The sequence below is a fragment of the Mustela lutreola genome, chromosome 2 (genome assembly GCF_030435805.1).
Source record: "Mustela lutreola isolate mMusLut2 chromosome 2, mMusLut2.pri, whole genome shotgun sequence".
Taxonomy (NCBI): domain Eukaryota; kingdom Metazoa; phylum Chordata; class Mammalia; order Carnivora; family Mustelidae; genus Mustela; species Mustela lutreola.
This window is the reverse complement of record NC_081291.1, coordinates 199,035,021-199,058,194: the sequence shown is the minus strand read 5'-3', so window position 1 is coordinate 199,058,194 and position 23,174 is coordinate 199,035,021. Positions and strand designations below refer to the sequence as shown.

At 40.9% G+C, this 23,174-nt stretch overlaps 1 long non-coding RNA gene across 1 annotated transcript in view; it reads left to right on the top strand.

The window, feature by feature from the left end:
• Positions 1 to 22,723, top strand: part of LOC131825268 (uncharacterized) — a 102,802-nt gene extending 80,079 nt beyond the window's left edge. Inside the window, exon 8 of the long non-coding RNA XR_009351182.1 lies at positions 21,988 to 22,723. This is a non-coding gene — a long non-coding RNA (uncharacterized LOC131825268). The remainder of the gene's footprint in view (positions 1 to 21,987) is intronic.
• The last annotated feature ends 451 nt before the right edge of the window (positions 22,724 to 23,174 follow it).

Genomic DNA, 23,174 nt, shown 5'->3' with positions numbered 1-23,174 from the left:
ACATCCAGAGATGAACCCTACTTTGAGAGCTAAAGTTAAAGCTCATGTCATTCTTTTTTTTTTTTTTTTTTTTTTTAAGATTTTATTTATCAGAGAGAGAGAGAGCAAGCACAGGCAGACAGAATGGCAGACAGAGGCAGAGGGAGAAGCAGGCTCCCTGCGGAGCAAGGAGCCCGATGTGGGACTCGATCCCAAGACGCTGGGATCATGACCTGAGCCGAAGGCAGCTGCTTAACCAACTGAGCCACCCAGGCGTCCCAAAGATTCTTTTTTTTTTTTTTTTTTAATTTTATTTATTTATTTGACAGAGAGAAATCACAAGTAGATGGAGAGGCAGGCAGAGAGAGAGAGAGGGAAGCAGGCTCCCTGCTGAGCAGAGAGCCCGATGCGGGACTCGATCCCAGGACCCTGAGATCATGACCTGAGCCGAAGGCAGCGGCTTAACCCACTGAGCCACCCAGGCGCCCACTCATGTCATTCTTTAGTAGGAAAGGGAATGACATGAATTTGGCAACAAGGCCAGAAGAGACCAGTCGAGATCAGATGGGAGCTGTGTGCTCTCAGAAGTATGTTGTGGGAGTAACTAGTCCAATGTTCTTTCAGCCTGAGAACAGCATTTAAGATTTCTTTATCTTATAAAGGAAAAAATCATTTCTGTTTAATCAGCAGAACCGAGTAAACAACAGGGACTACTTTTTCTAATGCAGCGGTTTTACGATGTATGTGTTACAGACGACGAAACAATTGCGTAAGAAGGTATGCTGTTGTTTTCAAAACAAGCCACCCCGTGGGTCTGGCCTCCAGGAAAACTGCCTACACGTTTTCAAAATGCACACTGGCCATCAGTCTCGACACTTCCATACTGGTTTGCCTCTCTTCGCCCCGTTTAGCACCAGGTCTCTGTGCCAGGCATCTCCGTAGAGCTGCAACTCTGGCTGTGCAACACCACACCCCTGGTGGCAAGGGAACAATCCAACAGTTTATTCACAAAGATGTGCTTGACAACAATTTTTTAATTACCAGGATAAGAAGGGCGCCTGGGTGGCTCAATTCTGTGAAGCCACTGAGTCTCGATTTGGGCTCAAGTAGTGATGTCGGGATCGTGAGATCGAGCCCCGAATCCCTGTCCGGCTCTGCATTCAGCGGGGAATCTGCCTGAGATCCTCTCCCTCTCCTTTTCCCCCCTCCCCACCTTTCTTAAAGAAATAAGTGGGTTGAGCCGCTGCCTTCAGCTCGGGTCATGGTCTGGGGGTCCTGGGATCGAGTCCTGCGTTGGGCTCTCTGCTCAGTGGGGAGCCTGCTTCCCTCGCTCTCGCTGCCTGCCTCTCCATCTACTTGTGATTTCTCTCTGTCAAATAAATACATAAAATCTTTAAAAAAATAATAATAAAATAAAATAAAATACCAAGATAAGAAAGTCAGAAAACACTGGCTGGATTTTTCTTTTCAAGCATCAGCTATTTGGCTGTTGTGGAGTTTAGCTAAGGATGTTCATATAGTGAACTACATCAATAACAAATGATGGGCATTTAACTATCAAAGTAGAGGAAGAGTAGAGGGTAGAGGAGGAAGCATCTTCAAAGGCACAGAGATGAAAGGGAGTGTTCAGTGATGTCAAGATGGGCAGCGAAGCCGGACCATTGGCAGTGCCTGCAGGCAAAGCTTGGTGCCGTTGTGAAAGGTGGGACACTGCTCTGTGTGGGAGCCGCTGCGAGTTTGCAGGCAGGATGCTCCGAGTCTTGCCTGGGGGCTGGCATGGCAAGGCCCACTCCCCTAGTCTGAACCCCCTCAGGGCCTCGGTGCCTGCGGCAGGTGTCTGCAGGACTTTCTGCCATGTCCACCATTTCCACCACTCCTGGTCTCCAGGGTCAGCAGGTGGGACGTAGAGGCCTACCTCTGGAGTGACATGACCTTTAGGATGCAGAGCAGGGGGAGAATCTCTGTGGTCCTAGTGGAGAGAGCATTCAAACGGGGTCCTGGTGCCTGATCAGGAGACCACGAGGTGGCCGCACTGGAGGTGGCTGCACTGCGCTGTGGCTCACGGTTGCGGTGCAACTGTCTGAGCGCAGCGTTTTTCCTCATGTGTAGTTGTGGGAAGTGTGTGCCCGTGCAAATGTGATGAACTGAGCAGTGTGTCCGCTGATACCATTGTAACCTCAGTTATTTAACAGAAAGTCAGAGTTTAGTTAATATTCAGAGAATTGAAGTTATTGGTTACCCCTTCTAGACCTATCATATTAAGGGAAGAAACTGAGGAAATCTTGTCATCACAGATGTATGTGAGTAATGGAGATTAGGGAGGACTCTTCAAGATCTGCTCTTACTTAGGCACCTTTGGCTCAGGGCATGATCTCTGGGTTCTGGGATCAAGTCCCAGGTCAGGCTCCGGGCTCAACCAGAGGTATGCCTCTCCCCCTGCTCATGTTCTCTTTCTCTCTCTTTCTGCCTCAAATGACAAATAAAACCATAAAACAAACAAACAAACAAAAAGAACTGCTCTTACTCTACCGAGAGGTGACAGTGCAGTAAGGGGACCTGGGCATGACTTGTCTAAAGGAAGTTCTTTTTTCTCTTGTTGGTGGTTGGTTTAAAAATTGGTATGTGACCCAAATCAAGTCAATGAGATACAAGAAGAGATTTCCTGGAGGCATTTTGGAAAGTTCTGTCCTCTTTTTGAAAGTGCTGATGAGTCACCAGTCTCTCCTGAATGTGAACAGAAAGCACTTAGCTCTGACTGGTACTGGAAACCATCTTCAGACTTCAAAGCCAAATCAGTTTAAAGCTCTGAGCTGAGAATAAGAACAGAAAGAACCAAGGTCTGGATGTCATGAGTGAGCCTTTGAAATCCATTTGACCTTGCAACCCATTCAAACTCTCGCTTTCCAGTTAAGATCATTAAAACATTTCTTTAAACTAAAAGGGTTTAAATATATATATGCTTCCTTTCTACTTCATGTGGAAAATGTCCCCTTTACAATCATGCATGTCAGCTCTGCTGCTTTCTCCTCAGTCATTCCCTTGGGTCTTAGGTCATACCCACTTAGAAGATTGATACCTAACTAATACGTGTCTTCTTTACTCCCACCATTTTTGTTGGTAACTTCAATATCCTTGGAATGTCGTGTTCAGTCCTCAGGTCACGGATGGTGAGCTCCTACCTTAATGACCTTTACCTCTATTTCTCCTCAGCTCTCCTTTCCAGAGACACATTATCTTAAAATCTGCTACTCTCCTCCCAACTAAACCTGTTTGTTTTCTTGCTTCTTTGTTGGTTGAACGTCATCACACCCTTCTAGCTCTGGCTTGCGTTCTTGTCTAGCAATTGGTCAGTGCCTTCCTAGTGTCCCTTCCCTCCCTGAACTCGCCCAAAACCTCTGTTACCACATCCCTATTATCATCTTATCAACACTCTCTCTCCCTGCTCTTCCCCTTCGGCCTTTTACTAACTTTCAATAGCCCTTAGCTCTTGAGTGATTTGACCTTTATTTTTTAAGCTAGTGCTTCTGGGTCAGGTGTTACTAGAGAAAAAGCACATCATTAACCTGAACCCATTTAAGTGTGTTATTTTCACTTCATTGGGACCTAAGTACCATTCAATGTTCTTTTATTCCTAGTTTTCCCTGATATTGACCATTCAAAACTTTTACCTACTCTTCAAAGCTTTATCCATTCTTTCCCTCATTCTCCGCAGATATCCTAGCTTCCTGTTTCACATAGAAAATAGAAAATAAAAGCTACCAGTATAACTTGCCTCACCTTCTTATCTCCAACCTTTGTTTCCCTTTCCCTTTATCTTTCCAAGTTCTGCCTCTGTCACTCAGGAAGGAGCCCTGCCCCACTTAGTGGAGAAGGACCCTTCCACGGATACCCTTGATCTTCCTAAGTTTTGCCTTCTCTAGAGTTTTAACTACTGATGAATCAGATCCATGCATGTCGTCTGGGTTTACAACCTCTCAGGCTCTGCTTTCTCTCGTTCTGTTCTCATGGAGACTGGCACATGCCAGGTTTGTGCCGGCAGATTCAGTAGCAGTCATCTCCTGAGACACACTTTACCAGAGCAGGGGGTTCACAGAGGTCCCCATTCTCACCAGTTTTGGCAAGGGACTGAGCCGAGCTGTTGAAGGGTTGGTCTTTAGTTGCCTGAAGAGAACCCCCAGCAGTTTGCCCACTGGCCTCTATTTTCCCTTACCTCTGGGTGACTGAACTTTTGCCCCACATTCCTGAGCTCCCTGATCCCTGCTAGGATTAGAATTTTTGCAGAATTGTGCCTGCTTGGTTGGTGTTATCAGTTAGGTTGCCTTTTACTGCCAAACTCCTTTTGTAGTAATGCTGAGCAAAAAGAAATCTTGTTAGAAGGATGTTGGGGGCTCCAGCAATCCCTGAGAAACTGCAGGAAAAGTTGGGGAACAGGACCAGAAGCAGGGCCGTTCCTCAGGGTCAGAGGAAAGCAGCACAACAGACACCAGGTTAGGAAGCTGTGGCTTTGCCATAAACACTGTCACAACTACCAGAACTGTGGACAGATTCCGACTACCCTGTTTTCATTGTTTTTCAAAATTCTGCCTTGAGCAAAAGTATCAGATTGCCTGAACGTGAGGGAGTCTCTTGCCTGTGTCATGACTGCTTGGGTAGGAGTGTAGACAGTGACAGGGAGAGATGGATCAATCCAGTTTCCTCCATGTCCCGCAGCAGGAGGTGGGATGCTTCCTCCTGTCGATAGCTGCCCTTTCAGATTTCCAGCAACCATGCACATCCTTCTTCCCATAACTAGAGCTATGAAAAAGCAGTTCCTGCCAATAACATACCTGAAAATGAACTCATCCTTTCCCTAATGCAACAAGAATCCTTGGGGCACCTGGGTGGCTCAGTGGGTTAAAGCCTCTGCCTGCGGCTTAGGTCATGATCTCAGGGTCCTGGGATGGAGCCCCGCATCGGGCTCTCTGCTCAGTGGAGAGCCTGCTTCCTCCTCTCTCTCTCTGCTTGCTTGTGCTCTCTCTCTCTCAAATAAATGAATAAATAAAACCTTAAAAAAAAAGAATCCTGACTTGCTTCATTTGATTATAAATTCAGTGGTTTGATTTTTCACCTCATTTACTTGGAAAGGGATGTGCTACCATTTTACTTATAACACAGGTAACATTTTACATCTTAAAATGGTAACCCCTCCATTACCTCAGAAAACCATTACGGTAAATAAGCAACAACAGCACATTTACTTAAAAATATGATTAAGTACCTCTGACCTAATTTCCAACTAATCTTCATCTTTTTATCTCACTACTCTTTTGGGGAGTTCAACGTTGAGGGAAGAACATTTCCTCTGTTAAACCAGACAATAACCCAAGGATTAGTAAATTTCTGTGAATATAAATAGGGAAGCACGAGACCACCAGCAAACACATACGAGTTCTCCCAATCTCCTCCACTACTGACTTCCTTTGAGTGTTGACACTTTTTAATCTACTCTTAAATGTGAATCCTAAAATGCACAATTATGGTATTCGAAACACCATGAGAGGACAAAATATTTCAGAGAAGTCTTCTAAATGGTAAACACAAATGCCTGCCTTTTTCTCCTTTGCTTCTAGTAAAGGGGATAGGAACCCCTGGAAGCATTGTTAGAACTCCTTATTTTCTTCACATTCTCTGTCATCACCATTAAGTCTTATGGGATTGGGTCAGTAGCTTGTTTACCTTCTGTTGCAGTCTGGCAAACTCAAAATAAATGCTCTCAATTAATATATTTCTTTAGACCATTGAGACTCTAGGCCAGGACACCAATAAAGACTAACACATCCCCAGTTGCTAGAATTTTCTCTGTCATCTTGTTAATCAGTGTTAAAAAGATAAAGCCAGGTACTTTTTGTTTGTTTTTAGTTTTTTGTGTGTGGGTTTTTTTTTTTTTTTTTTTTAGTTTTTATTTAAATTCTACTTAATTGGGGTCCTGGGTGGCTCAGTCAGTTAAGTGATTGCGTTCAGCTCAGGTCATGATCTCAGGGTCCTGGGAACGAGCCCCACATCGGACTCTCTGCTCAGCAGGGAGCCTGCTTCCCACCCCCTCTCTCTGCCTGCCTCTCTGCCTACTTGTGATCTCTGTCAAATAAATAAATAAAATCTAAAAAAAAAAAGAAAAAGGTTTAAATCCAGTTAGTTAACATATAGTGTAATATTAATTTCATAAGGTCAAATACTTTATCAGAAGTGCTCAACAGGCTTCTTCGAGCTTTAGGAATTGAAATTGCCTAGTTTATTAGTTGTTACTCCCAGGTAGACCTCAGTGGATATGAAATCTTGTTTCCCTAGTCTTTAATGTAGAATAATAGCACTCTATACTATTTCATAAATATTCAAGGATTTACTGATTAGAGTGATTATAAAACTTCATTAGTATATTAATTATTTATATGAACATCACAAGTTAATGATTTTTGCAATTCAAATTATTTTAGGTCTTATTTATTTACATTGCTATGTTAGAGTTTTTATTTATTTATTTTTTTTTGTCAGCCAAAGCTGCTCAGAATGGTCTTGCACTCCTGAGATTCTACTTATCCAATTCTTCATTTCTTCTCTCTTTCACACAGACCCTAGAGCTAGTTCCAACTCCTTTATCTCCTCACCATTTCTTCTCTGACAGTTGTCTCAGTTACATCTCTTGAATGTTCCATCCCATCTTGGTGTCTCCTTTTGGACGGCCTGAACTAATGCATATAACACTGATCCAAGAAGGCAGTGGTATCGTAATGTTGAGTGGCACACTGCTTGCCTTTGGTTTTCTAGTCATATGAGATAATGAAATCTCTTTGTTATTTTTTAAAAAATGTTTTTATTGTGAGTTGTAACATGCATATGGGGATATGCAGAAAGTAAAATTGTACAGTGTCATGAATTATCATCAAGTAAATGCTTATGAAACCACCAGCAAGTTCATGAAACAAGACATTTCTAGAACCTAGAAGGTCTACTAATGTTTCCTCCTAAACAGTACTTTCTCTTTCAATGAAGGAAATTCATCTACTAGCTTATGATAACATTTTCCTTATGTTTATTTATATTTTTCCCACCAAAGCAGCGTGCATACATGCATCCCCAAATAATGTACTTTAATTTTGACTTCTTTTTAGCTCTGTATAAATGGAATTTTTCTAGGTATTTCATGTCTGTCATCTTCTACTCATTATGTTCCTGATATTCATCTAAGCTCTATTATTGTATTTGTAGTTTAAAAACTTTTATTGCTATATGGTACTCCATCTTATGATATATGAATTTATTTATTCTTTCTCCATTGATTGAAATATGAATTATTTCAGGATTGGGGTTATTAAAAATAATGCTGTGGACATGCTTAGATTTGTTTCTTTGTGTATGTGGCATACGTTTGTTTGGTATAATCCAGTATTTGAATTTCTATTCATATGGAATATTTACCTTCACTTTAAGGAGAATGATGAGTTAGTTTCCAAAGTGGTTATACATATTTATACCCCCACCATCACTGCATGAGTATTGCTCTACAACTTCACCAAGGAAAAAAAGAGAGAGAACTCAAATAAATAAAATCATTAATGAAAAAGGAGTTGTTACAACTGATACCACAGAAATACAAAGAATCATAAGACACTACTATAAACAATTACACACCTACAAACTGGACAATTCCTAGAAACATAAAACCTTCCAAAAAAGAATCATGATGACATAGAAAATCTGAACAGACCAATTACTAGTAAGGAGATTGAATCTATAATCCAAAACCTCTCGACAAACAAAAGTACAGTACCAGAATTGTGAATTCTACCAATGGTGAATTCTACCAAACATTTAAAGAAGAATTAGTGTCAATTTTTCTCAGACTCTTATAGAAGAGGAGAGAATTCCTCCCAAATTATTTTATGTGACCCGCATTATCCTGATACCAAAAGCAGACAAGTGTGCCACAAGAAAAGAAAATTAAAGGCCAATGGGAGGCCTGGGTGGTGCAGTTGGTTAAGTATCTGACTCTTGGTTTTGTCTCAGGTTGTGCTTTCAGGGTCATGAGATTGAGCCCCATGTGGGGCTCTGCACTCAGTGTGGAGTCCGCTTAAGTTTCTCTCTCCCTCTTCCCTATGTTGCATGCTTTCTCTCTCTCAAATAAATAAATAAAAATCTTTAAAAAAAAAAAAGAAAAGAAGAAAAGAAAATTACAGGCCAATATCCCTAATGAGCATAGATGCAAAGATTCTCAACACAATATTACCAAAACAAATTGAACAATATGTTAAAAGGATCATCGGCCACAATCAGTGGGATTTATTCTGGGGATGAAAGGAAGGTTCAAGATCTACAAATCATCAATGTGACATACCACATCACCAAACGGAAGGATGAGAATCATGTGATCATCTCACTAGATGCAGAAAAAGCATGTGACAATATTCAACATCCAGTTATGTTAAAGACTCTCAGCAAAGTGAGTATAGAGGGAACATACCTCAACAGAGTAAAAGCCATTTATAACGCGCTCACAGCTAACATCATACTCAATGGTGAAAAGCTGAAAGCTTTTCTCTAAGGTCAGGGATAAGACAAGGATACCTCTTCTTGCCACTTTTATTTAATGTAGTAATAGAGTTCCTAGACAGAGCAATTAAATAAGAAAAAGAAATGAAAGCTGTACAGATTGGAAAGGAAGAAGTAAAACTACTACTATTTGCAGATGACATGGTGTCATATAAATAGAAAACCCTAAAGACTCCATCAAAAAAAGTTAGAACTAAGAAATGAGTCCAGTAAAGTTGCAGAATACAAAATCATCACACAAAAATTTGTTGTGTTTCTATGCGTTCATAGCAAACTATTAGTAAGGCAAATAAAAGAAATAGTCCAATTTACAGTTGCATCAAAAATAATAAAATCACTAGGAATAAATTTAACCAAGGAGGTGAAAGACCTGTATATTGAAAACTATAAGACATTAAGGAAAGATATCAAAGGAGACACAAATAAAAGATATTTCTTGTTCATGAATTAGAAAAATTAATATTGTTAAAATGTCCATACTACCCAAAGAAATCAACAGATTCAATACACTCTCCATCAAAATTCCAATGGCATTTTTCATAAAAATAGAACAAACGATGTAAAATTTATTTGAAATCATAAAAGATCCTGAATAACCAAAGCAATCTGGAGAATGAAGAACAAAGCTGGAGGCATCATGCTTCCTGATTTCAAATTAAAATGCAGAGCTATAGTAATTAAGACAATATAGTATTGACATAAAACCAGCCAAATAGATCAGTGGAACAGACCAGAGAGCCCAGAAATAAACTCAGCAGGGCAAGAACATGCAATGGGGAAAAGAAAATCTTTTCAATAAATAGTGTTAGGAACATTGGACAGCCATGTACAAAATAGTGAAACTGGACCACTATTTTACAGCTACACAAAAATTAACTCAAAATGGATTAAAGAATTAAATGTGAGACCTGGTATCATAGAATTCCTAGAAAGAAACATAAGTGGTAACCTTCTTGGTATAGGTGTTACCTATGGCAAAGTTTTTTAAAAAAAATCTGACACCAAAATCAACAGCAAAAATGGAAAATAAACAAGTGGGACTACATCAAACTAAACAACTTCTGCCCAGCAAAGAATCAATCAGCAAAATGAAAAGGCAACCTACTGAATGAGAGTATTTGTAAATGATCTATCCAACAAAGAGTTAATACTAAAATATATTAGGAACTCGTGCAACTCAATAGCAAAAGAAACAAAAAATAATGCAAGCAAAAAATTGGCAGATGATCTGAATAGACATTTTTTTTTTCCTAAAGAAAACATACAGATGGCCAACAGGCACAGGAAAAGTATTATATATCATTAATCATCTGTGAAATACAAATCAAAACTCCTCACACCTGTTGAATCGCTATTTTCAAAAAGGCTAGAAATAACAAGTGTTGGCAAGGATGTGGAGAAAAGGAAACTCTTGTGCATTACTGGCAGTAATGTGAACTGGTACAGCCATGATGGAAAACAGTATGGAGTTTCCAAAAAAATCAGAGGCAGAACTAACATATGATCCAGCAATTCTACTTCTGGGCATTCATCCAAAGAAAATCAAAACACTAACCTGAAAAGATATATGTACCCTTATGTTCATTGCAGCATTATTTACAATAGCCAAGATATGGAAAAAACCTAAGCATCTATAAATGTATAAATGGATGAGGAAATTGATATATATATACAGTAGAACATTATTAATTCATGAAAAGGAATGAAATCTTGCCATTTGTGTCAATATGGGTGAACCTTGAGGATATTGTGCTTAGAAAAATTAGGCAAAGAAAGACAAACAGCTGTGTAAGCTCTCTTATATGTGGAATCAAAAATTAAGAAATAAATAAAATCAACTAATTAAGTTCATAGATACATCAAACAGATTGGTGGTTTCCAAAGGTGAGGGAGTGGGGATTGGGTGGGAGAAATGGGTGAACTGTTTTAGTTATTTTTTTAATAGTTTAAATAAATTGAATAAAAAAATAATCTCTCTCAAAAAAATTGAGATGGTTGTTGTTTTCAGCCATTTAAGTTGGGAACTTTGTTATGCAGCAAAAGCTCACAGATACAAACAAACTTATTTTAGAGTTGCTTTCTTTTCTTTTCTTTTCTTTTTTTTTTTGGAAAATTTTGTTTATTTATTTGACAGAGAGATCACAAGTAGACAGAGAGGCAGGCAGGGAGAGGGGGAGCAGGCTCCCTGCTGAGCAGAGAGCCAGATGTGGGGATCAATCCTAGGACCCCAGGATCACGACCTGAGCCAACGGCAGAGGCTTTAACTCACTGAGCCACCCAGGCACCCCTAGAGTAGCTTTCAAATTGTTTTTAATCACTTATATTTTTCAAACTGACCAGTTTTTCTGTTTACTGCATCTGCTAATTTTCATCATGGTAGTTTATTTCTTCATGAATATTGTACTTTTTTATGGAGACCAATTTGCAGCAAAGAATTTTGTTGAGGGCCTCTGTGATTCCTAGCTTATAAATGTTTTGAGTTTTCCACTGAAAGAACCCTAGCTATTGCAATGGTCTGCACAGGGTATAATATTAATTTCTTGGCTGTAAATTTTACACAATGCAAGTGTTTTAAATTTGTATCTGTATGACACAATTTTTCCTGTGACTTTGGTTAGTTAGATAATTTTTCTAGATTAATTTTTTCATAAACCAGGAAGCTCTTTGTGATTTTATTATTTTGAGACTCCCTTCCAACTCCTCTACCCCTACCCCCATGAAGACAGAGTCTCTGTTACCTCATGGGTATTAAAACCTCAACTCTGGACCCCAAGGGCAGTTTTTAATTTTAGCTTCTGGAAATAACTCTTTTCTTCTTTGGAACAGAACTATTTAAAACAAACTAATTTCATTTTGTCCATCTTTTTTTTTTTTTTTTTAAGATTTATTTATTTATTTGAGGGAGTGTGAGCACAAGTGGGGGGAGGGGTAAGAGAGAATCTTAAGTAGACTCCCTGCTGAATGTGGAGTCTGACCTGGGCCTCAATCTTACCACCCATGAGATCATTACTTGAGGTAAAATCACGAGTTGGACGCTTGACCAACTGAGCCACCCAAGCACCCTGCTCATCATTTCTGTTTGTTTGTTTGTTTGTTTGTATGCACATTTGTTTCCATGTCAGATTAGTCTATCGTGTTTCTAAATGTCTGGGTAGAAATCTGTAGCATTGATTAGTATCTGCTAACTAATTGCTACAAATTTAGCATATATTCAATATTGCTTCTACTTTGTCTATTAGCTTCACTCAGCCTTTTAAATTATCTGTCTTACCCTGTCTCCCCTGAGTAGTTTATAAACCCCTTCAGTTTATAAACCCCTTTGGTTTTTAAACTCCTTGGGGGAAGATACTTTATTTTGTTCTTTTTGTATTCTGCCTGTCTTCAAAAAGATCTAGTTTGAAAACTGTTCAATGAGTGTTTTTAAATATTAACTTTTAAAATACGCATAATTTGAAAATAAGGTGATGCTATGGTAAGTTTTTTTTTTAAGATTCACTTATTTATTTATTTGACAGACAGATTGCCAGTAGGCAGAGAGGGAGAGAGAGAGGAGGAAGCAGGCTCCCGGTGTGGAGCTCGATCCCAGGACCCGGGGATCATGACCTGAGCTGAAGGCAGATGCTTTAACCCACTAAGTCACCCAGGCACACCAACCCTATGGGAAGTTTTGAAAATATACATTAACTACTGAAAGAACAGTATCTCTCATCAAAACAGGGTTCCGGGGCGCCTGGGTGGCTCAGTGGGTTAAGCCGCTGCCTTCGGCTCAGGTCATGATCTCAGAGTCCTGGGATCGAGTCCCGCATCGGGCTCTCTGCTCAGCAGAGAGCCTGCTTCCCTCTCTCTCTCTCTGCCTGCCTCTCTATCTACTTGTGATTTCTCTCTGTCAAATAAATAAATAAAAAACCTTTAAAAAAAAAAAAAAAAACAACAGGGTTCCGACTTTGAATGGAAGGGTCGAGGTTTTGTTTATAGTTTGTGAGAGCTGATAAAATATTGAAGAGAACCTTACTAATGTGAATCACGCCATTGCAGTCACATAAGCAATTAGGTCACCTCTGTGCCCTGATTTATATCACCGCCGAGTAGATCTTTTCACTTCAGTCATTGCTATGGCCACCAGTAGTGGCAGGTGAGATTAGTCTGTACCTTGCCTTAGCTGCACCGTGAAGCTGTTGCTTTCTGTCCTGGCCTCTTTGTCCCAGCTCTAGAGAGATGCCTGTAGGAACCTGTGCAGCCATTCTGCTGCATGGACGAAACCAAAAGGGAGAAAATGCTATCATCTCAATGGGCAACCCTTCACCAGTGGAGGATGGGCGACTAGACAAATCATCTACTGTCTCATCCCCAGGTGAACTACTCTGACTCATACTCTACACAACATCGCAGATTCTCCCGTAGGATCAAGGTCCACTTGCCCAGTAACCACCAGTCAGATAATAGGTCCTTGGTTTATCTTTCTCTTCCTTATTGTACTCTACCAAGACCCTCATTCTTATTCCTTAGGATGACTGCCCCCAAATTACTTTCACCTTGTCACAGGCTCTTCTTTTTTGGGAGGAAACACAGGTTAAGACAACTAAACATGTCTTAGAAAAGTTGGTAAAAAGAGGCCTAACTTTCTGAAAGTTATCAACTAATTCACAAATCTTACTTAGAAACATATGTCTATGAGGAAAATATTTGCCCAATTCAGGAGTAGGGGATTTAGGCTCCTTGGAGAGGTCTCCAGAAGGACAACTCCAATTCTTGTGGAGGAAACATTAAGTAGCAGTTGCCAAGGAGGACGAAATTGGTAGGAAGAGGTGGGGAAATGGACTGGCGTCACAGAGCCAAAAAGAAAGCGGAACTTAGGACTTCAGAAGGAGCTACATGTTATCCTTCCATATTTGGGGCTCTGTATTCTCAACTGCCCTCTTCTTCTTCTTCTTTTTTTCAATCGAAAACTATTTTGGCGTGGTTTAAAAGATATGCTATAACTATGTGGATCCAGTTAATAATTGACTCAAACTTCTGCTATCTGGTGTGCAGGGTAGATGACTAATAAGTCCAGAATGCTACTTCAATAAAGCCCATTTTATTCGGCAGATAAACCAGCATGTGACAGTAGACACTCAGGAAGTCGAGGCCAGAAGGAATACCACGTTCCCTACACACTTTAATCCGGGTTGTGTTCTCTGCCTTGACAAAATTGCTGGAAGTGCGTATCTCCATAGGCTGGGGAGTTTTGTGTGTGTCTGTTTCACGGTGGCTCTGACAAGCCCTACTCATAGCAGAGGATACTGGTTTGACTTTCAGCCACAAGCTTTTGAGGAGTTTTATGCCTAAGGGTGGTCCAACAGGCAATTATGAAACAGAAATCTTGTCTATCTCTTAGGTAAACATTTATCAGATAGATTGGTGTATACATTTATCCTACCAGGAAGAGCCAACCTTAATATCAAACATGACTTCTTCCAAGCATAAATAGATAGTTACGTAAGTACTAGGTGGCAGTGAAAACGATGAGAAGAACAAATTATCAAGCATCTACTTGTGCTGATCTAGATACCGTGACTAGGTGCTTTCCATGCATCATTTTTGGTCCTCAGAACAGCCTGGCCAGGTAAATGTTGTTTTCCTTATTTTCCGGTGGGAAAAACTGAAACTCAGAATTCCTCTCCCAGGGATATGCAGCCGACAAACGGCAGGGCCTGGATTAAAATACTAATCATCAGGATCGCAATCACTCAGGCTGCTGGCATTTGTGTGTCCATCCTGATGATCACATCTGGGATGAGCACCTCCCATATTATTTGTTCCAGTGATCACTCCTTGAGTTAGTCATATCACGCCCATCCTGTACATGAAGAAAGTGAGTTTAAAAAAAGTATTTATTTGAGAGAGAGGGAGAGAGTAAGGAAGGACAGAGAGAGAGTCTCAGGCAGACACTATAGAGAGAGAGAGTCTCAGGCAGACACTATAGAGAGAGAGAGTCTCAGGCAGACACTATAGAGAGAGAGAGTCTCAGGCAGACCCTGTTATCAGCACGGAGCCCAGCGTGGGGCTCCACCTCAGGAACCCGAGATCACGATCGGAGGAGCTGAAACAAGCATCAGCAGCTTAACTATGTCACCCAGGCACCCCAAGAAAGTGGATTTTGAAGGTTAAACAACTCCATCGAAGTCATACAGTGGGTACATAGCGGCTCTGGAATTTTAAATAGGACATGAAAGAACATAATACTTTAACCGATTCCCTAAAGCTCCGAAAACAGATTCCTTATGTCCGGCCCTATGCCTGTCTCAACCGACATGTTTCTGTCAAGCATGTGACAGGGTAAGTTCCATGTCCCACTGTTGCCCCCAGGGGTCTGACTAATGCTGCTCTCTTCAAGGAACTGCTAACATCTCTAGCTTAAGCAATGTGCAAAGTAACTGGTGCGAATAAAATCTCTTCCCCCAAGGCCTCTCTTATGCACGGTTCATTTTCTGGACTAACAAGTCTAAGAGGTGGCCCTGCAGGGTCAGCCCCTGAAATGTTGGTAAGTTCAGTGCTTCAGTGAAGCCACAAGCAAGATTTAATGGAAAATAGGCACATTTTATGGTAAATCAGTGTGAGAGTTCTTCACATGGTGTCTAAGGAGCAATGACAAGCTGGAAAGCTAGTTGACGATTGATCCGGATGTCTACTGTTATATTCCCCTTCCTTCTGACACAGCAAGTTTGTTTCTTAAATAGCAGAATTGTAGATCCTGAGGATTAAAGGTGGAGAGAAATAATTTCATATGTAGGTTGTATAGCAACTTCCTGGGTTTTAGCAAAGCATCTTTGACATTTTTGCACTCAGAGAAGAACCCAAGAACAATACAAAGGAGGGACAAAACAGTCTCATTTTTATTTCTAGAGTTAGCAACAAGGTGGCAGACAATTTCCTTATTTGCTATTTGGATTCTCAAAATGCCTAGCCTCTCCTTTTATACTCATGCCCTCTAAATTGTCCCACCTAGATAGAAAGCATGATTTTTGCTGAGAGTTCTTTGAAATAAATCTAAAGCCTACTAGCTAATTCCTAAATAGCAGAACAACGCAGTGACATAACTGTACAGCACACAAAAATGTGTTTTTATATGCACTTGTGTACACGAACTAAAAGTGCAGGGATAGAATGGGAGCCATTACTAATTAACGGTCAAGGCTCTGCCCTGAACAACTTCTCCATCTGCACATTGGGGTTATCCATTTTAAGAATCTAATATTTTTCCAGTTCCTAATATTTTTGTATATTCTACACAAACATAAGATCATATTACAGATGACACCCAAGAAAAAGATGAGGAATTCGTCATTAAAAACTGCTAACTTATGAAAAATATTCTATCCCCACCTCTGTCTGTGTTTCTTATGGTTTGGGCTTTTTGTTCACAGCCTTTCCTTCTAACTTCCTGAAAAAGGATGACAGTGAGTTACCATTATCAAACCATCTCTATTAAGAGACCCTTTCTCAAGAGGGCAATCCTGCTGGACCTGGCTAGCCTTTGATTTGACAATGTCATTAAGGGAAAAAAAAAAAAAATCTCTGTCAGTGATTTAAGGAAGTCCAGACCTGAGAGTGAAAGAGCAGAACCCAGGGGGTTGATCTGATTTTCCAAATCCTCTAACAAGGATTGAATACAAGCTCACAAGGAGGTCTTTCATAGGCTAATTTCTTCATTTCCTTCTTGTATACCAAATAAAAGGAGGGAGTGTGGAAACTTCTCCTGTAAAAGGAAAAGTAGGCATGAAGCCAGCATACTCTTTTCCCATTCTTCGAGAAGAGAAATTAGAGGAAAAGGAACACTTGTATTTGATGTGTGTCTTCCTTAAGAAAGGTACTTAGTATGGTAGAGCATATGTAAAGAAGGCCTTACCTTCTTGATTTTCCTGATAAAGAGACTAGGTTCAAAGTGATTAAATATCTCAAAAATAACTAGATACTTATGGAATGAGTCAGTTCTAGTATATCCTTTTCCTGTCCTACTGTGTTGGTTCCACTGTGCTGATCCAGAAGGGGTTGGCTCTGTGAGGGGCTCACAGCCTATAGGGATTGCTGACATGAAGTTAGGTTGTTTTCCTAGTTTCCAGTTCTGGGATTTGAGTTGAGTTAGTAGGTATTTTATAATGAAATCCTGTTAAAAATAGTGCTAAAAAAAGAGTGCCGTGGACATCCTTATTAGGAATTGTTGCCAGTTGAGTTTCATTGCACCCGTCAATTTCTCATGGCTTTATAACGTAGATGCACTCGGAGAAGTTGAGAATGTATCTATAACAAGAAGGTTTTGGGGCCCAGGAACATGCATCCACCAGGAAGCTGTCTCTATTACTAGCCTCCATACAGGGCACAAGATGTGTCATTGGTAGAAATGAAAACATGGCCTTTCCCTGAACTCCTGAGGGCGCTAAGTCAGTGATGACAAGTTATCTTCTACACATGTTCTTTGGTTCTAATCAGAGCGTGTTGGTTAATATTCCTGAAAATCAAATTATAATCGGGCAGTTGTCTTCAGAAAAGCCAATATTTGTTAAAGTGAAATAGTAGCAACCACAAGAACATAGTAATGGAAGAGAAGCTGTGGTAGACCTTTTTTTTTCTCCCCCCCCCCCCCCCCCAATTTCTGTTTCCAGATTGCTCAATAACATCTGCTGGTAACTGAAAATTCAGCTAAGAAAAGAAAAACCCACCACTGGTCGTGGGTTTGGAACATGTATTTCCAAGGCATGTCAGAACATCCTCTCGGTTTGCCCTCATTTCCCTATTCCTGTAAATAGTAAGGAGTATTCTTTCTTTTATAGGTTTTGCCTGTCCCTTTACCTGCAACCTACCAACACAAAATAAGTATACTTTGGGGCGCCTGGGTGGCTCAGTGGGTTAAAGCCTCTGCCTTCAGCTCAGGTCATGATCCCAGGGGTCCTGGGATCGAGCCCCGCATCGGGCTCTCTGCTCAGCGGGGAGCCTGCTTCCTCCTCTCTCTCTATCTGCTTCTCTGTGATCTCCGTCTGTCAAATAAATAAATAAAATTTAAAAAAAAAAAGTATACTTTGGGAAATCCTATCAGTTTGGATTTGACATTCCTATTTTTAAAAAATATTTTATTTATTTATTTATTTATTCTACAGGCAGACAGAGAGGAAGGGAAGCAGGCTCCCTGCTTAACAGAGAGCCCAATGCAGGCTCAATGTGGGGTTCAACGCAGGGCTCGATGCAGGGCTCGATGCGGGGCTTGATCCCAGGACCCTGGGATCATGACCTGAGCTGAAGGCAGAGGCTTTAACCCACTGAGCCATGCAGGCACCCCTCATATTTCTATTAATATTTTCAGTTATACCAGATGAAAAGTAGACATATTGCTTTTTGCCTTCTTTCCTTCCTCTCTTCAAACTATCCCTTATTTCTTAAAAAACAAATAACTTTTATTTACATCAAAGACATAAATGTCTAAAACTTCAGGAGGCAAATAATAATGAAAAACACCACCTCTTTGTCATTTCTGCCCATCCTCTTTTCCCCACGGAAACTACATTCACCAGTTATTAAGCTGCTGGATTTTGTTTACTTTTAGAGCTCTGGACGACACGTTTATTTGGCTACTTCTTGATTTTTCAGTTTTATGCATGATCCATCAGGTTCTCACTGTAGAAAGGAAGGATTTAGTTCTCTTTCTCCCCTATTCCCACCACACCTGTGTACCCTTCCCTCCTCCACACACCCATCTTTCCACTCTGGTTATTTTATCACTTTGTTGGGGTTAGTACTCAATGTTCACATTATTATAAAGAATATCCACAGGTTTGCAGAGCAGTAAATTACGATTACTTTTTCCTTCATGCATATTCTTTTGTTCATACTACATGACCATCACCTCCTTTATGTCTGCTGCTCTGTGGTAATAATCATACCCGCTCTCCCTACGGGCATGCCCCAGCTCAGAAGCACTGGATCCAACACGAAGTCTTTGCCAGCTGTTAGGGCATTTTCGAGCCATTTTATTGTACCTAGGGAAATTTCTTCCCAGTCCTTTCAACCATTCAAGTTGAAACTGGTTGTCGTCTATGCCCATTGCACAGCTGTCATTCTAAGGGATTCCTATTTATGTCATCTGGTGGAGTCCCTCAGCTCTTTTTGTATTGATCTCCTTTCCCTGCTTTATGCCTTCCTTTTTCTTTTTCCTTTTTTTAAGATTTATTTATTTATTAGCAAGAATGTGCATGCAAGTAGGGGGAGAATGTAAGGGCCTATTCAGCCAGAGCGGCCCCACCCTGGTTGAACAGCCATTTTGTTGTTTATGCAGTAAAACTTAAATGGACCCTGCCCAATCCCCCCCCCTCCCGCCCCCCAGGGGAACTTACTTAAAAGCAAGTCCGGAAACCAGTCCCAGGTGACAAAGCCCAAATACAAGGGTGGGTCAGGTCAGGTGGAGATAACGCCCCAAATGCAGGGGTGAGTGAGTCAGGTGGAGACATCCAATCAGTAAAGCACGTATACTGTCTCCCTAGTTACCAAGGAGTGTGGGCCCTGCCTTTTGGGCACCAATTCTGACCAAGGTGATAGGCTAGTTCAAACAGCTACTATGGGGTGAACTGTAATTCAATTGGCCACCCGTGTGGGACCTAGCATGACTGTGCAGCTTTCTCTGTGTGTAACGATCTCATTGACTACCTGTGTGTGGCCAGGCCCAACCACATGGCCTTTGCTCTATAAAAGTTAGTCTGTAAGGCTGGGAGTGGTCACCTCTTTGCAAGAGACATCCCCAGCTGGTCAGTTTGATTCTCGATGCTTGGCGCAAAATAAAGCTTTGCTTGACCTTCGCTTTGTATCACTCTCGCTCCTTTGACCATGGACCCAACAGAGGGGAAGAGGGAGGGAGAGGAAAGAAGCACATTTCCTCCTGAGCGAGGACATGGATGTGGGGCTCGATCTCACAACCATGAGATCATGACCTGAGCCAAAATCAAGATTGGATGCTCAGACAACTGAGCTGCTCAGATGCCCTGCCTTACTCTTTCTTGATTCATTACCTCCTAATAATGGGCATTGGAGCTTCTACTTTCTGCTATATATATTTTCATACCTTTTTTTTAAAAAATAGGAACTTCCTTCTCCTTTTTATTTATTTTTGAGAGAGAGAGAAAGAGAGTGATCTGTGGGGCAGGCGGGAAGAAGCAGAGAGAGAATCTTAAGCAATCTCCATGTCCAGCGCAGTGCCTGACAGGGGATCTGGATGTCAAGACCATGACCTAAGCTAAAATTAAGAGTCCGATGCTCAATCAACTGAGCCACGCAGGTGCCCCTGATTTTGTTTTTTAAAGTGCAATAAACCTATACGTCAGAGGAAGAGATTAAGTGAGATAACACTTGGCTTTTTATAAAATCCCAACACTATCTTTTTTCTACCTTTGTCCACCCCTGATCCCATCCATATTTTCTGTCATAGATAGATGGTCTCCTGAGAGTTAACAGGAGAACTGTCTTAGAGGCAATACCACATTCAACCCTTTAATTATTCTCCTTTAAAAAATATATACACTTTTATTTCTCTTCATTGATTTGCTAGTTTAGATTTTATCTAATCACTTACTACTATAGAATGTTAGGATTGGGGCACCTGGGTGGCTCAGTGGGTTAAAGCCTCTGCCTTTGGCTCAGGTCATGATCCCAGGTCCTGGGATCAAGCCCCGCATTGGGCTCCCTGCTTGGCCAGGAGCCTGCTTCCTCCTCTCTCTCTGCCTGCCTCTCTGCCTACTTGTGATCTTTGTCTGTCAAATAAACAAAATTAAAAAAAAAAAAAGAAGAAGAAGAATGTTAGGATTTACTGTCTTTTATGTGGTCCCACTGATAAGGGAAACACTGTACTTAAGATGGCCGACCAAACCAGCAAGGAATTCCATTCCCTGTCTCAAAGCCCTTCCAGGTTCTTCTTTTCTACCCCATTTCCCACGCCCACCAGAAGTACCAAGTACGCAGAAGTAGAAGGGTATAAATCCCCCTCCCTGCTTGTGCTGGGGGTTCAGACCTTTGAGAACAGCTTCCTCCGAGCCCACTGGCGTTAAATAAACCTCCAATCCTCCAAAGTCTCTGAGTGCCGCTTGGTTCTTCCGTCAGAATCCAGTCCAGGTTCCGTAACGCCACCTTTCCCGACTCGCTCTTCCCATTCTTCCACACTCCCAGTATATTTAAGTCACAAGTTTTGGCTCAGTCAATATCTAGAGTTTACTCTGTTATGGCTATGTTGGGAGACAATTCTCCATGTCCTTTTTTATTTTTATTTTTTTCCATTTCTACACATTTTATGTCTAGGGACACTGACAGCTTTGTTCCAGACTAGCATTTCAAGAAGGTATATATAGTCAGTCAGCAGCTTTGGAAGACAGTGAGAGTGTCTTCCTCAAGGGCAGGGCACAGGTTTCTTTACGGCTCAGAATGTTAACGATGATGTCCCCCTCTGGGGCGAAGGTCATTCAGGCTTGATTTCAGCCCATTTTAAAAGACTGGGGTTCCCTAAGCTCAGGGGTCCTCAGCTGTGATACAGTTCCACAACATGTGAAGTGTCCACCTGGGCCATTCATTGTCACCCCCATGGGACATGGAGGGTAAGGGGAGTCAGAGCAACCGTGAGGTTCATGCTGCTTGCTATTCTGTGAGTAATAAAATTCTTTGCTTCTGGTCCAGGAGTCTCCAGTCATTTCCCAGCATCCCTGGAACTCTGGCAGGTTAATTTGTTGGCTTGGAAGTAGGGTAAATTCTCGGACTCCTAATTCTTTACAATAGGAAACTCTGGCTTCTTGCCTTTCCTGCACTTTTTAGAAATTTCCCATATGTAGTATTTTTTTTTTTTTTAAATTTTCTTTGCTAAGTTTGAAACCCCTGATGAGATGCACTGAGAAAAGCATGCCATGATCTCCACGGTATTCCTGCCAAGGATGCATAGTGTGCATCTGGCCCAGACACACGGTGTGAGGGTCATCCAATAGAATGTGAAACTTGTAGTTTATTTATTTGAGAGAGAGAGAAAGCGCACAAATGAGAGGGAGAGGGAGAAGTAGACTTCCCACCGAGCAGGGAGCCCAGTGAGGGGCTCAATCCCAAGACCCTGGGATCATGACCTCAGCCGAAGGCAGACATTTAACTGACTGAGCCACCTAGGTCCCCCTAAGCTTTAAAACTAAGTCAAAGACAGAAATACTGCTGTAGGTTGAAAGGATCTGAAGAGACATGAGAACCAAAAGTAAAAGTAACGCATTCCTTGGCACAACCCTAGACCAGAAAGGAAAAGCAGGCTCTTTAGATGGTTGGCAAAATTTGGGTAGAAGTGTGTCTTTGTTTGGGGGAAATATACACTAGATTTTTAAGGGGTGATGAGACATCATGCTTAATGCTTGATTTTCTTTTTTTTTTTTTTTTTTTGGCCAGGCTCGATCTCATGACCCTGGGATCAGGACCAGAGCTGAAACCCAGAGTCTGACGCTTAACTGACTGCGCCACCCAGGTGCCCCAGAATCAGCCCTCTTCTGTGGTACATAGTTACGTGCCTGCATGGACTAAAGAGCTATGCCAGTCTCCTTATTAGGACTTTTAATAAATTTGCTTGTTTTCAGCAAAGGCACTTGCAAACCCAGTATCTTCAGAAGCCCATGCTTCCTTTACTGATGGATATGTTCTGAGTCTCTGTGGCATGACTCAACTTGCATATTGTTGGGATTTTTCTTCTTCAGGTCATTAGCATAACAGAGAAAGCTAAAGCCTGTGTCATTTACAGCTAGGTTATCAGCTTTCCATCTTCCACTGTTTTGTAGACCATAATTGCTGTCATCACCTCTTCCTTTTGTGGGCTTAAGCACACACAAAAAATTTTTTGTTATTTTAGTGGAATTTCAGGAAGGAGCAAAGAGAAATATGTTTTTTGTTTTGTTTTGTTTTTCTATCTGGTATAATTAACAGGAAGACCTGTCATTACCTGAGCTTTCTTTCTATTGAAGACTAACTTCCTACGTGTGAGGAAATAGGTGCTCTGTGTAATCATTTGGCACAGACTCCCGACCAACACTAAAACACCTTTATATTAGGAAAGGAGAATTTTTAAAAGATGGGTTTTTTGTTTGTTTATTTTGTTTGTTTGCTTAATTAAAAGGATGAAATTTTTTTCTTAGATATCGACTTTTTTCTATAAGTGAGCTTTTTTAATGTTGTGTTTCTCATTCTTGTACTGCTTTTTCTTCATATCCAGCTGACGTTTGGGTAAAATGGGCAGAGGAAAAATATTCTGCTCATAGAATACTTTTACATTCCACATGCATTCCTAACAAGATAAAACTTTTATTCTATTTCAAGACCATGGATAGGAGAAATAGCCTCCCCCATTTTCATTTATAATTTGTTTGAAATACAAATAGAGAAACTATTGACATGTTTAGAAGGGCTTTTTAAAACATAGGTTCAACCTTAATTTTCATCTTCGAGAAAAAAGTCACTAAGTCTAATTGTGCACTAGAAGAGTCTGGTGGGACCACTGTCAACTCATAGGGGCTATATGACATATTTAAAACTTTCAAGGGAAACACATTTATTAGCCACTTAATGAACTACTAGCCTACAACTTT